Raw genomic sequence first — 15,389 nt, 5'->3', positions numbered from 1 at the left:
TTTTCATTACATATACCAGAATAATTACCATTTCGTATTGCATTCAAATTTCTACAACACACTAGTATAAACACATGTACTATAGTCAAATACAAATGAAATATGAACTAAGTAGGAACACATTCCTTTTTATTAAGAAAACACCAAGTAGAATAATCTTTAGGAATATATATATATATTCAATTTTGAAAGTGTTGTTTGTTGATAAATATTTGAAATACCCCTCTTTTTATATATAAAATTTTTTACGCACTCGAATTTGGATGTTGTTTGAAGGAGAATTCACTGTTTTTTATATATTTTTAGTCTTATACAAAATTTAGATTTAATTATTGTTGTATATATATATATATATATATATATGAAATGTAGTGCATTTAGAAAAATAAAGAAATTCGTCGAAAAGGCCTGAATATCGAGTGCCTATTATGTAGAGAAGATCAACGATAATAGTGGCCACCATTGACCGTTGTCCATTAACCACCATCGACCACTGCAACATGTCGCCAACTGCCATTCCTAACCCCTATTTGCACCCATTCTATTCCAAATTTAAATGTTCTATCTAAGACATGCATTAAAGACTCGGCAAATAACTACTAGTCTTGGTAATCATAGACCTCCGCTGACTATCCGTCGACAGCCACCACTACCTACCACCACAAACCATCGGCCTCCAGTGACCATTGGTTGTAACCATTGTAGCGAAACTACGGACCTTGTGATTACCCACTGTTATTGCAACCACCAACAAAAATATTTATGTCCAACTACAGTTGCTATTTGTTGACCTCATTTTTGGTTGAATTCTAGTTTTTCCTCTTTAGTAACCTAGGGTCTAGCTATAGGACTGTCCTATTGACTATTCCTAGAGGACTAGAAAAGGAACCCTCACCATTAGAAATTCTAAACTCTTATTTACTCAACTTGAAGTTCCACATGTTTGTCCTAACCTCTAGCACTTAGTAGGTGGGGTCAATATGGAAAAGCTCAAGGGGAGTCCACCATAGGATGGTCAGACCTTAGGACTAACCCTGGGTGATCTAGTTTTGGTGAGGCTAACGTGTACACACTACTCTCTCTCACATACCCTAAACCCTATGACCCCTTAGGTTTGTCTCTTGACTCCTTTTAGAAAGCTCATGTGGATGACATTGTACCCCTAGTCTTTGGCTAAGAGGGTTAGAACCAGCACATTGAACATCCAAAATGAGTCCTCATATGGCTCCTATTGGTTCAGCATGGCTCGAGGCTTGTTGGCCCATTTTGGCCCAAAAATTTCAAATTACCAAAATTCCCCTACAACCTTAATTTTCCCAAAATTACCCAAAATACCCAAATCTTTCCAAAAATCATCTCAAACCCCTCACCACTACCTAAATTGACCAAAATTCACAAAAATTTCCAAATTTCTAAAATATCCCAAAAAAATTGCCAAAATTACCAAAATTTCTTTCATGACCTAAAAATTTCAAAAATTCCCAAATATTCCCATTTTCAATTTTTTATCCTCAATTTGACCCAAGGGAGTCCACCATAGGATGGTCAGACCTTAGGACTAACCCTGGGTGATCTAGTTTTGGTGAGGCTAACGTGTACACACTACTCTCTCTCACATACCCTAAACCCTATGACCCCTTAGGTTTGTCTCTTGACTCCTTTTAGAAAGCTCATGTGGATGACATTGTACCCCTAGTCTTTGGCTAAGAGGGTTAGAACCAGCACATTGAACATCCAAAATGAGTCCTCATATGGCTCCTATTGGTTCAGCATGGCTCGAGGCTTGTTGGCCCATTTTGGCCCAAAAATTTCAAATTACCAAAATTCCCCTACAACCTTAATTTTCCCAAAATTACCCAAAATACCCAAATCTTTCCAAAAATCATCTCAAACCCCTCACCACTACCTAAATTGACCAAAATTCACAAAAATTTCCAAATTTCTAAAATATCCCAAAAAAATTGCCAAAATTACCAAAATTTCTTTCATGACCTAAAAATTTCAAAAATTCCCAAATATTCCCATTTTCAATTTTTTATCCTCAATTTGACCCAATTTAACCAAAAACCACAATTTGCCCTTAAAGACCCAAATGTCCCCAAATCAGCCCCAATCTTAGCCCAATTGACCCAAATCTTGCCCAATCTAAATTTCAAATCAAAATTCAGTATCCCCAGTCCTAATTTAAATAAAGTTCAAGCCCAATTTGATCCAATTGTAAGCCCAACTTCATTCAAATAAAAAAGGCCCAACTTTGACTATATGCTCAAATCCACTAAATTGGTCTATCAATTCAACTCAAAACCACTTGATTTTTTTCCAAATCCTTCATGACATCTCCATACACCAAAATCAACATTCAATTAGCCCAAATTTTAGCCCCAAATTTTTTTCCATTTTAAAAGCCCAAGCCCACCACATTTAATTTCAGAAGCCCAAATCCAAAGCCCATATGACAATTCTTTCAAACCACATTTAATTTCAAAAGCCCAAATCTAAAACTCACATGACAAGTCTTTCTCTTCATTATCCATTTGATTAAAATCATTCCTAAAGTCCTAAATTCAAAATCAAATCATTCCAAATCAAGCATAAAGCCAAACTTCACCAAAAATACCAAATAGATCTAAAATCCCTTTTCATTAAAATTAGCCAAGCCAAGGACAAGCCATGAGAGCCTTGACACATCATCTAGCTAATAATGGCAAGAGGCCAAGCCACTTTTAAGCCTCTTTAGAAAGGTTTTTAACCCTTTTAATGAATCACTTAAACCCATGCTTAGCCAAAATCCTTTGGATGGAGACCTCTCTATGCCAATTTAGCTGACCCATCTGATCCTCTTCAGCCCAAGACCAACTTTGGTGGCTGAACTCAACCTAAATCATGATTTGACCCAAATTGACCCAAAATAACTCTTTCCTCTTTCCCCATACCATTTCAATTCAATGCCTTTACACATGGCCAACTAATACACAAAAAAAATATGTATTTTTAGACTCATATTTTATACTCATTTTTGGTGATATTGCACTTTAATGGAAGGTATTTTCTATGTTTTATGACAAATTGTTGATTTGATGACTTAGAGCAAAAAAGAAGAAAAAAGGATAAAATTTGGAGCAAAAATGGAGAAGTTCAAAATTTGTTTAGCGCCAAACTGGGCGCTGACGATGACATTTGATAAAACGTGGGATTTAAATACGGGCCTCTGGCGCTGACGGCGCCAGGATGGGCGGCCGACGACGTCAGTGTTGATGGAAGCACTGTTTCTAGAAGATTCGACGAATTTGGATGTTTTTTGAAAAGTTGTTGGATGCACCTATTGGAGAACTGACCTAGGCTCTATTTAGAGCCTAAATTTGATCAGAAACCCACCCCCTTTGCACCATTTCAACTTCTTCCACTCATTTCAATTTTCATCTTCACACACGTACATTCCACGCAATTCCACACCATTAGTTAGTTATTGTTTTTATAGATTTGAGTTTTTGTGGTGAGTTTAGGTGTGAATTCTTCTCTAAGAAGTGTTGGGGAGGAAGAGAAGTGAGAGATTTCTTCTTCCTACATTTCCTAAGGGAGACTACAAAGGATTTGCTTTGAGAAAGTTTCAGATAAGTGTTGTTTGTTTATTATTGTTATATGAACTTTCTTTTATATATGAAATTTATGTTTTGTTGTATCGTTTTCATTAAATCTGAGTAGATTCCTTTATCTTTCTCCATACTCTGAGGTATGGTGAAATAAAGAGATAATGTGAATGTGCCAATGTTAAAATTTAAAATAAATTGTAATGATTTTTCAACTCCGTTCTTAATTTACTTTTCGATCTGACTAATTGAATTGTTAAAATATATTATGAAACATATGATCAGGGAAATGGAGTATGAGTTCTACAATAGAGTGAAAAGGAGAATTTTGTACATGGGATTCAGTGCAAATAAATAGGGAAGTATACTTTGTTGGGTGTAGAATTGGAGATTTCTAGGGTGACTGACTAAAAATCTCAAATTCAATCTTAGTGTTTAAAAACTAAATTGAGAGTTAGCCTTCAGGAGAAGGGAAGTGGGAGCTCTGGAGTAAAAGCCAGTAGCCTCCACTCTTAGCTTAGCCACAGATTTAGGGACTAAACCTAAGATTAACCAATGATTTTCTATAATACTGAATCAGAGTAAAGAATTAAAATTGCTCATATTTGACATAATGCATATTTAAACCATTTATCTCATCTCATTTCACCAAAAAACTCATTGTAGTGGGAAAGATGTTTTTTCACATTAGAAAACTTCATCACACAACATAGTTTAGTAGTTCAACATAGTTTAGTAGTTATTAAAACTTCATCACACAACATAGTTTAGTAGTTATTACTAGTAGTAAATAATTTAGAATTCTACTAGTAGTAAATAATTTAGCTTTGATAATATCTCAAACTTTCGAAATTAGTGATAATAATTTCGTTTGATTTATGTAAATTTTTTAGTTAATTTATTATTTCAAATTTAAATATTTTCCGTGGGATCGATATTTGGGACTTAAAAAGAAAGTTTTATATTACTTGATAATGATACGTATACTTGTGTAGAATCCCAACTTTAAGTGCTTAAGGTTATTATTCATAAAATACAACATCAAGTTTTTGACACCGTTGCAAAGCGAAGTCCATTTTATAAATTTTATAAAACTATATTTTCACTGGGATCACCAACCCCAACTGACTTCACCAAACCCAAGCCCTGACCTCCCTGGACTGGATGGTGACCTGAGCCTGGCTGGCTGACCATCTTGGCTGCCGGAAAAGCCACCCCAAACTGCTCCACCTAGGCTAAAACTCAATTAAACCCATCCAAGTTGTCTCATCCCAATTGGATTTTTGCACCTTGTTGGCATCCACATAAGAAACTTAGGACACCATAAAATTACCCTTGGTGGCCTCTCCTTCCCCCTCTATTTAAACCAACCCTCCATGGCCAAAGGGGGAGAGCTTGAATTTCCTTGGGGAGACTTTGTCAAATTGCTTTCAGAGCTTTCTTAAGGCCTCTTGAGTTTAACCCAACCACTCTTAGCCACTCAAATCCACTGCTCGAGCTCAATTTGGGAGCTCAAATTCAAAGCCGAAACAATTCAAAGCCGAAACAGGACACTCATCAAACCTCCACCAAATCCAAATTAATTACACCCACACCATCGTCAATCCCACAGTGAAAGAGGAAGATCCCCCACAAAAGCCCCATGACCAGAGCACCCTAAGGTGGACTTTGATCGGTCCCCTAAATCGACTTTGGTCAAAATCATATATAGGCAATTCACCACTGCTTGAGGCTCCATCCCTAGGCTCTTGGGACCCCCACGAAGCTTCCACTAGCATCCAATCGAGGCTTCCTCTCTTGGATCAAGGTATTGAAACTTAACCCTAAACCGAGCTTTATTTGGTTCTCCATGAGTATAGAGTTGATTCAAGGGTTGATTAACCGCATGGATATGTTCCTCTAGTCAAAACGAGTCGATAGGAACAAACCTCACTTGATTTGGTTGAGTATCGAGCGAGATATTAAGCCTAGAACATGGAAAGTTTGCGGGTTGACTCTGTTGCCGTTGAATCGCACATTATTGCACAGACGACTCTGATCGCGTCGAATGGGGAGATGGAACGGAACCGCAGGACGCGTGGCTACTGGCGTGGATGGAGGTGACGAATGGGAGCGCGCCACGCTTCTCTTCGACGCGTATGAGGATTGCGTGGCACTAACTGTTTTAAGTAGATAAATAGGGATTTTCTTATTTATTTAAATATTCAAAACTTCAAAAATGCATAACATTGTATAGAAAAATTATAAATATAAAATAAAAATATCCTTTTGTTTAGTGAGGAGAGGAGAACAATGTGGAGATATTTTCATGTCCATTTGATGCATATTTTTTTAATTAATTAAATGGTGTTTTCTTTATTTTGATTCTCTATTTGCATGGACATTTCACCATGGCATGGGACCATGGGGCTTTTGATGCCTCTGTTGTTAGGCATCTCCCCTGATTTGTTCAAGGTCAGGAGACATCTTTAACTAGAGATATTCAATTTTCAAGTTAATGGTATCTATTTTGGTATAAAAATTATAACAATTAAAATATTCATCAAAAAAATACAAAACTTATTTTGGTAGGTTCACTGTGGTTAGAGGATCCTAAGAAAAATGTAAACTTGATTTAACTCATTTAAAATAACCATAATTGTCCCTAACCCTAAAAATGAAAAGAAAATTGATTTGGAGTAATTATAAATATAAATGTCATAAAAATCATTCTCCACTGTAACTTAATGTTAGGGGAACTCCCCATAAAAAAATCAAGTCAATTGGAGTTAATTTGACCATTCAAATGGATTAATTAAGTGAAATCACAGAAAAAATGACATTTTTGATATTAAAATAATCATAATAATTAAAATACAACTTAAAAAATTACAAAATTAGTTTTGAGAGCTCCTTATGATTAGAGGAAATTGAAATTAAAATAAACACTTCATTTTTGAGTCATTTTTTAGCATTTAAATGACTAAAAATTAATTAAAATAATAAAAATTACAAAATTGTAAAAACACACTAAAATATCACATTTGGATTCTTGATTACTTGAAACCAATCAAAGTAATTTTCCTAATTTTCTACGTCAAGATATTAATTTTAAAAGGCGTAAAAATGAATTTTCTTTAATTTTTCACTAAAATAATTGTAATAATTAAAATATAAATCACAAAAATATGTAATAATTAAAATATAAATCAAATTGTAATAATTAAAATATAAATCACAAAAATATGAACTTTGTTTTTTTGGGTTTTCTGGACTCAGAGAGATTTAATAAAACTATAAAACTTAATTTTCCATTTAAATATTATTTTATATTTATTTAATACTCAAAACCAACAACTAATTTTAATAATTAAATTAAAGTTCTAAAAATCATGAAAATTGGTCCAAGTGTTTCCTGATCAGGGTTAACCTCCAATAATTTTCTTAAGGATATAAGTTTTATTTTGATTGAGTTATTAAATTTTAATTGAATATCTCTATTTTTGCATTATAAATAATTATAAAAATTAAATAAATTAAGAAAAAACCTTGTTTTCTTCTCTGATGTTTTAATTAACCCATGAGTGAGGTAACATAAAATTTCCAAGTCATTTGTGTCTAATTTAATGAATTATGGGGTGTTAAGGCCCTAGGGGCAAAAGTGTAATTTTGGAATTTAAAGCTTAATTAATATTTATGCCTACTCAAGAGGGTAAATAGGTAATAAATGATCTTAAAATAACATGTCTTGATGATTGAAACATAGAGAGGGATAAGTGATAGAAACCAACCTTACTTTGAATTTCATAAATGATAAATTTTAAATTTTTCAAATTAATGAAATTTGGAAGAATATTTAAATAAGGGGATATTAAAGTAAGGGCTTTGATTTGGAAGATCATAATTCACTGATTTTGAACCCTAATTGATGGTTTTAACATAATTTATAATTCATGATCAAGAGCACAAATATTCAAAACTTTTTTCTTAATTTTACAAATCTACCTATTAAATCCTAAGGGCTTAGTAGTGAGCTAGGCTTAATCAAAATTTTATATAATGAGGTTTAGAAAATAACTTATAATTAATTTAAAAACTTCCAAAACACTAAAAGCCCATTATTTAAAATCAAATTAACCCAATTCTTTAATTAAGTCAAGTCGCCCCCAAGGGTTTTTACCCATATAATTCATAAGTAAGACATCAAGTGATAATTACTCCACTTAAGGGATAATTAAAACATCAATTCCATTAAGCATAAGGGTATTAGTTGGATGAACTATACAACAAATATGATAAAACCATAATGAACTCAAGATAATTCCGAGGACCATGAAATGTCTAAGGTATTACCTAAAACTTCTTCATGATCCTTTGGAAATCTTGAAGGACATGTGAACTTATTATAATTTGCTTAATGGAATCATCCTTAAAATTTAAATACACCAAGATATGATATAGGATTTGGTAGGCACATTTTAAGTTTGTACTTCATACTTTTTCTATAAGCATACTTTAATTCCTGCAAAATTATACATATATATGCTTTGCAAGTACTGACGTTTCAGGTGGAGGAACGAGAAGACTCATCATGTACACTTTTAAATTAATGCATTTACATTTATGTACCTTTTTTATTTCAAAATTGCATGCTAAACAATGATGTCACCCTGCATGAAAACTAAAACATTTAGGATAGCCACAAAATTGAAACCAAAACCAAAACTAAAATCAACCAAGATAAAATTCACCGCCACAATATTCAAAATATGAGACAACTCAAAATTTAATCATAAACATCACAAAACAAAAATTGCAACTAAATTAAGACGTCTCTATCGGATGATCGGGAATCCCTCGGAGGAGGTAACCTACGGTTGCTAACGAGATTTCTCACTGTCTAAATGAAAGTATGGAGCTCATTAATTTGAGTTTAATAAATTCATTTGGACTAAGAGAATCTAAAAGATAATAGTGATACCAAAATGAGGGAACTGTAGGATTTTAATCGGTGTCACTCTAACCAACTTTAATATGCCCCATAATATTTAAATAACCATGACCCTTAGGAACATTTGATTTAACATCATGACTTGACACATTAGAAAACTTAAAATCGCTACAACGAGGAACTTGGAGCCAATATTTTGAGCAACACGAATGTCTTTACCAGCTAAACCATTCCTTAGAATAGGATCTACAACAGTATATCTTTCTTTAGAATTAAACAACTAACAATATGATTTCAAGTTTGTCTGCCTAGTGCAACAGAAATCTTCAACTCATCTTTAGGCCTTGGTATGCTTCTGTTATATAATATAAACTCTAACTCGTCTTAGGATTCCGAGGTTGTCGTTCATTACGAATTAAATCCATTAAATCCTCACATCTTCCCGAATATTCGTGTGATCATTTCATACGGATGTAAGCCCTAATTAATAAAATTGGCAGGATGAAACATTTAAATATTTCTTCTCTAAATTGAAACCAAACATTAGGATAGCTTGGGAAGTCACCGAGGTTCTCCTCCGGATTTATGACATCCCCTAGTTCTTCTTCCTTCATATTCCAAAATAAAATGTTCCAAATTTGAGTCATTCCCTTTTCATACCTCTTTGTCCGATCTCGTTGAAAAGTCCTATCCTTCTAAAATCCTTGAAGATAATATTTCCTGATTTTTATCGAAAGTTTTCTTAGGTGGCTTTGGTCATTTAAGATGTAATTAACTATAGGGGCTTGGCCTTATAAGAAACTCGTCTGACCCAACTTAATTTAAACCCTATTTAATTTTTCATATTATAAAAGAGGACATTGTCGGCTTATAAATAAAAATGGTTTTCGCAGATTTAAATGAATGTCATACAATCTTTAGATTATTTAATCGAGTCTTACCAGTAAGTAGTGTATTTATCCTTTGGGGTAGATCCATTGCTTACGGTATTATTTTCAAAATCCAAAATATTGCTTTTTCAAAATTATATATATAAATTAAATTAAAATGGGTGTTATGATATTCATCCTAACAGCTGACAACTTAACAACTCCAAAATAGTGTCGACACTATTGTAGCAACCGACAACGACATTTTTTGGCGAACTAATATTATTATAGCTTCCAACTAAGTATATCTCGCCAACTTCCACTATTAGAACCACTAACAACAATCTTCATGGCTGAATATTATTTTTGAGCAACCAACTAAGACTTTTGTGGTCAACTACTATTATTACAGTTTCAAAATATGATCTTTGTGACCAACTGCAACTATTGTATCCATTGACTGCAACTTTTATAACCGACTACTACTTTTGTAGCAACCAACTATGGTCATTGAGGCCAACTATTAGTATTACAACCAAGAACCATATTTTTGTAACTCAATTATGACTATTGTAGCTAAACTACTATTGTACATTTATGATTATTAGATATATAATTTCATCTTCTCTAATTTAGGAGAAGACTGAAAATATGTACTTACAATTATATAGTGAATTACTTCGACTATGCTAGTTGTTGTGGTCTTTTCCCTTCTAGAGTTTTTCAACATAAAAATTATGAGGTCTCCACTTGTAATTTTTTATTTATCTATGTGTGTAAGTCTGTTGCTTCAAATTTGTAGAACATAACTGGATTAAAGGAAGTGAGAATAAATAAATACTTTGAAAACAAAGGAAAAATTAGTATAAACTTGCTTCTCACATAATATGTCTTAAATAAGTAAATATTTAATTTTTTTTGAATTTCCTATTTTTTAAAATTAATTAATCAAATATAAATGAATCTATATTGATTTGATTAAACCTAAATTGTCATAGAAAAATCTAAGCAATCGGAGTACAAGGATATATGTGAAAACTCATCTTGAGCTCGATCTAAATATGTACAACTTTTATTATTTTCAAATCCATTCCATAATGTGCTCGCCTGACACATTTCGATCATAGCACTGCTCATTTTACAATAAATTGATAACTACTACCATTATCGACCACCACCTATTAGCCACCGTTGACCATCGTAACCTGTCATGACCGCCACCCCTAATCGCTATTTACACCAGTTGTATTCCAAATTTAGATGTTATGTCTAACAAATGTATTAAAGACTCAACAAATAACAACTGTTCTTGGTAATCACCGACCACAGTTGACTGCTCCCAACAACCATCACCAACCATTGTCAGTTGCCACTACCTACCGCCACATAGCACCAACCTCCAGTGACCCTTGCTTGTAACCATAGTAGCCAGACTATGAACCTTGTGGTTACATGCTGCTATTGCAGCCACCAACTATAACATTTATGTCTAATTGTCGATGCTATTGTAGCGATCAACTACAACGACTGACTATTACCTTTTTTGACCAACTGCTACTATTGTGGCAATCAACTACAACCTTTTTTTTTTATCAACTATGACCTTTTGTGACATCGCAAATAATAATTCTAATGTCTCTACTAGTAATTTTATATTTATCTATATGTGTTGGATCTTTGTCCGATGCTAATATGCTAAATTCTCACTCTATCATTGTGAATCTTGTGGTAAGAAACAACACTAATTTTGAAGATAGAGAGGAACGATGCTCATCAAATCAACCACTTTTAAAATGCTTTGGAATAATAATAGAGACCTTATTCCATAGGGTTAGACAACAATCTTAGTAGACATAATTGAGCCAATTCAACATGATATGCTTCTGATATAAGCAAACAAGTATGCTGTTGGTTAAGTTTATGAAACTTGTCACTATATTACTCTAGTAAAGGCTAAATGTTCAAAGATAATTTACGATCCTAATAATTTTATGTATGTCATGAAAATTTCAAGAAGATTTTATTTAACAAAATCTAAATTATCAATTTATCGTCAAATGAGCAGCGTTATAATCGAAATGTGCCTAGTGAGCATGTTATGGATTGGATTTGATCATACTAAAAGTTGTTCATATTTAGATCAAGCTCAAGATGGGTTTTCACATATATCTTTGTACTTCAATTGTTTAGATTTTTCTATGATAATTTAGGTTCAATACAATCAATATAGATTAATTAATTTTAAAAAAATAGAAAATTAAAAAAAATTACTTATTTAAGAAATATTATGTGAGAAATAAGTTTATACCAACTTTTCATTTGTATTCAAAGTATTTATTGTGCTCTATACATTCGAAGCACAAATCAATAACATCCTCAAAGAACCAATCGGGGAGATTTAGAAGTGATAAAAATCTGAAAGTGTGGAGTAGGAGATCAAGTTGTAGATATAAAAGTAAAACTTTTGGAACGTAGTCAAGAATTAAATGCTTCTACTAAACAATAAAAATTATTTTTTTATTAATTAAAATTTAAATAAATAATATACAAGCTATTATCAAGCTTACTATAAAAATCTTAACTAAATTACTTATTGATTAACAATCAAATTTATTCTTGACCATAAATGAGTATGTATAACTTTGGTCATTATGCTTTTGATTTCTTAAAAAGAGTTAAAAGCTTATTTAATTTCAACTCAAAAAAATTTGGATGAGGATTGGCTTACTTATGGCACTACTTTTATGCAATTTATTTGTTCTATTGTTTGACAATTAACTAGATGGCATCCAATGCATTTGATTAGACTATGTTTGGGCTTTATCTGCTTCTTCTTCTTTGGTCTTTTTGATGGGTCAAACGCTAAAGCCCATAAGCATTTATATTGTTTATGCTATATTTAAGAATTTAAGATCTAGTGATTTTACGAAGCTTAAATTTGAATTTATTTATATAATAAGATAAAATATATAGTGATAAAAAAATTTACAACACTTTGCAAGCCAATTTTCTAAACTATGAATAGATCAATATATTCAAATACATTTTTTTTATATATAATGACGTTTTGAATAAATAAATATAAATTATAATTTTTATTTCAACAATTGATGTTAAATAATTTCAATAATGAAAAATAAAAGAAATAATAATTTTCATAATTCTCTTAGCTAACCCACTTCAATTAGTTGATTGATGTATATATATTTGTTCAAATTATAATTAAAAATATATATCTAAAATAATTTTAATTAATTTAAATTTTATTTTTATCAAATTTTAGATTCGAGAATCACAATCAAATTTTATTTTCTTTTAAAAAAATGATTTAAAAAAATATCAAAAATATATTTAATAAATATATTCAAATCAATAATCAATTTATTATGAAATACATTGTTTATAAAAAGGTGTCAAATGATGTTTATCTCATTAAACACTTTTCTTCTTAATTAGCATGAATCAATTTTTATTTATTTATTTATTGAGACATCATAAATTCAAATTGATTCAAAATAATTTTGACAACAACTTATCTATGTCATTATATTTGCTTTGATTTTAATTATACTAAAATAATTGATTGCGTATATTACTATATAAGTGAATTGAGTGTGTTCTAATACATAGGCAAACTGTCTAAACAAAGTATAGATTTGACCTAACTCAACCTCATAATGACTTTGGTAGCCACTTGCAAACTTAAGTCATACTTTTATGATAACTTTACTAGCATTTAAAATTCAAAAATTATACCCAAAGGTCTACTTTGTCTTATTTGTAAGGAATAATTTGTAATTATCTTTTAATTAGCTTTAGAGGTTTGAATTAAGAAATGTTGTTAAGTAAATTAATTACGTGCATGTTAATATCATTCGGAAAAAAATACTAGTGGTTGATACTCGCACTTCAATCAAACAGCTCTTATTAGTATTTAACATGTTATTTTTTCACAAAATCAATAGGTTAATTCATATCACTATCAACACTAATAGCTATGTTAGTATAGTTTGACTAATATTATTCAAATTTTTAATAGCCTTGAGGTTGATTATATTGGATGCATTGATTCATTCATCATTCTCAAGGGCATAATGGTCCAATACAAATCCCAAATGAAATTTTTTTATGGATACTTGGCATTTGATTGACCAAATGACGGGCACATATAACATCAATCAGTGAGTACTTTTGAGGTAGTCATGGCTATCCACCCTGTATATTGTTGAGCAAATAAACATGGGCATCCAAATATCTTTCAATTCCCCTAATAAGGCAAAGTATGGTTATAATTCCCCACTCCCTCTTTATATTATGCTTGAGCAAAAACTATTGAATTAATTTTAATTTGTACTCACTTTTAAGCTTAATAACTAATTAAGTATTAAAGGGTTTTCAATTATTCGATCAATCAACAAATTTTTAATTTTTGATTATATAAGATATTATATGGAGCACAAGGTGAGCAATCTATCCATATTATATCAACACTAATGATTACATGGAACATGTAATGATTTGGTGTTGTATATATGAAATTGTTTAATATCATTAATTGGTATAACTCATATAAGTTGGTGTTGAATCATGTTTTGTCCATGAATCGCGTCATAATAAACAATAATTTGAGAGAGGTGTGCAACCCTTTATTCATAAAATGATCCCCTATTTATAGAGAAAGATGACACAATAAGTGAAATTACATCTATGATCTTATTTTAGTGGAGGTTTTACATTCTTTTATAAGTATTTTACATATTGACCGAAATCCTGATTGCTATAGGGCTCAAGTGGCTGGACTGGTGAGTTCTTGAAAGGCATTGTCGATCAGTTGAGCTTGATAAATACTATCGGTTGGCTTGGCTAGTGTGACACTCTGGTCGACCAGGTTTAGTCGAGGTTGTTGGTCAGCTAGATTTGATGTTGTCGGTTGGCTGATCTTTTACTAGCATGGGGTCAGAAAGATCTACTTGGTTGACAGACTGTGAATTTTTTTTGTCAAGTCCAGTCATCAACTCTCATTCCCAGATGAGGAACTCAAAGCTAGGCTATCAAGGAAAAGGACGAAGAGTTCTCGGGGGATGGCTAAGATGTATCTTATAGACTCGATCTTCATGATGTTTAGGGAGACTGCTTGAATGTCTCCAATAGAACCGCAGGACCCGAGCGGTTAGCTTCTCCCTTGGTAGGTATCATCGTGGGAAATGGCTTGGATCCCCTGTGCTTTGCTTCTAGTCGAGCCACTCAGGTTCGAGCCGCTTTGTTGCCTTGGTCGACCTTGGTCGTGGTATCTCTGATTGGACAATTGGGCCTCCGAGTCTCCTATCGAAGGTCCCTCCTTCGATATAACTTGTCCCACCTACACCACAATCGCATCTCCTCGAGATTCATACAACCACTTTTTCCATATATGTTTAGTATTAACTTTTATAAAGTTATCTACAATTTTATGTAGAAATAAACAAAAGTTGGCTCTCTTCTTTATTTCAATAAGAGAAACTATAATGCCACCATAAATTAACTGTGATCAGTTAAATTTATGACATTATGATTCATAATAAAGATAGAAGGTGATTTGTCTATTAACTTTAAGCATCGCAACAAATGCAGAATCTAAGACTTAATTAATTTTAAAAAAAGAAATTGCAAAGTCTAAGGCCCCATCCATCATCTACAGGTTTTTATGTGCCTTCCATATGCGATCAATGCTTCAAATATCTTTTTATGCATTCTAAACACTATTTCATGCATTATTGCTTTGGCAACTTTCCTTAGCATGTAAGTTCAAGCTTTTTTACTTGAGTTATAAGCTATATTGCTTGCTTATTTGATGGGATGTCTCTAACTAATACTTTTTGGGAAATTTACGGCATACCACACAATTTTTATGTATTTACATGTATAACTCTCAAAGGTTGATATTTGCACTCATGGCACATTGGTGTCATTAACCTGCAATGAAAGTGTGTGCGTGTGTGTGTCTATATATATATATATATATAT

The sequence above is a fragment of the Phalaenopsis equestris genome, unplaced genomic scaffold (genome assembly GCF_001263595.1).
Source record: "Phalaenopsis equestris unplaced genomic scaffold, ASM126359v1 Scaffold000002, whole genome shotgun sequence".
NCBI classification, from domain to species: Eukaryota; Viridiplantae; Streptophyta; class Magnoliopsida; order Asparagales; family Orchidaceae; genus Phalaenopsis; species Phalaenopsis equestris.
Note: the sequence above shows the minus strand (reverse complement) of the source record.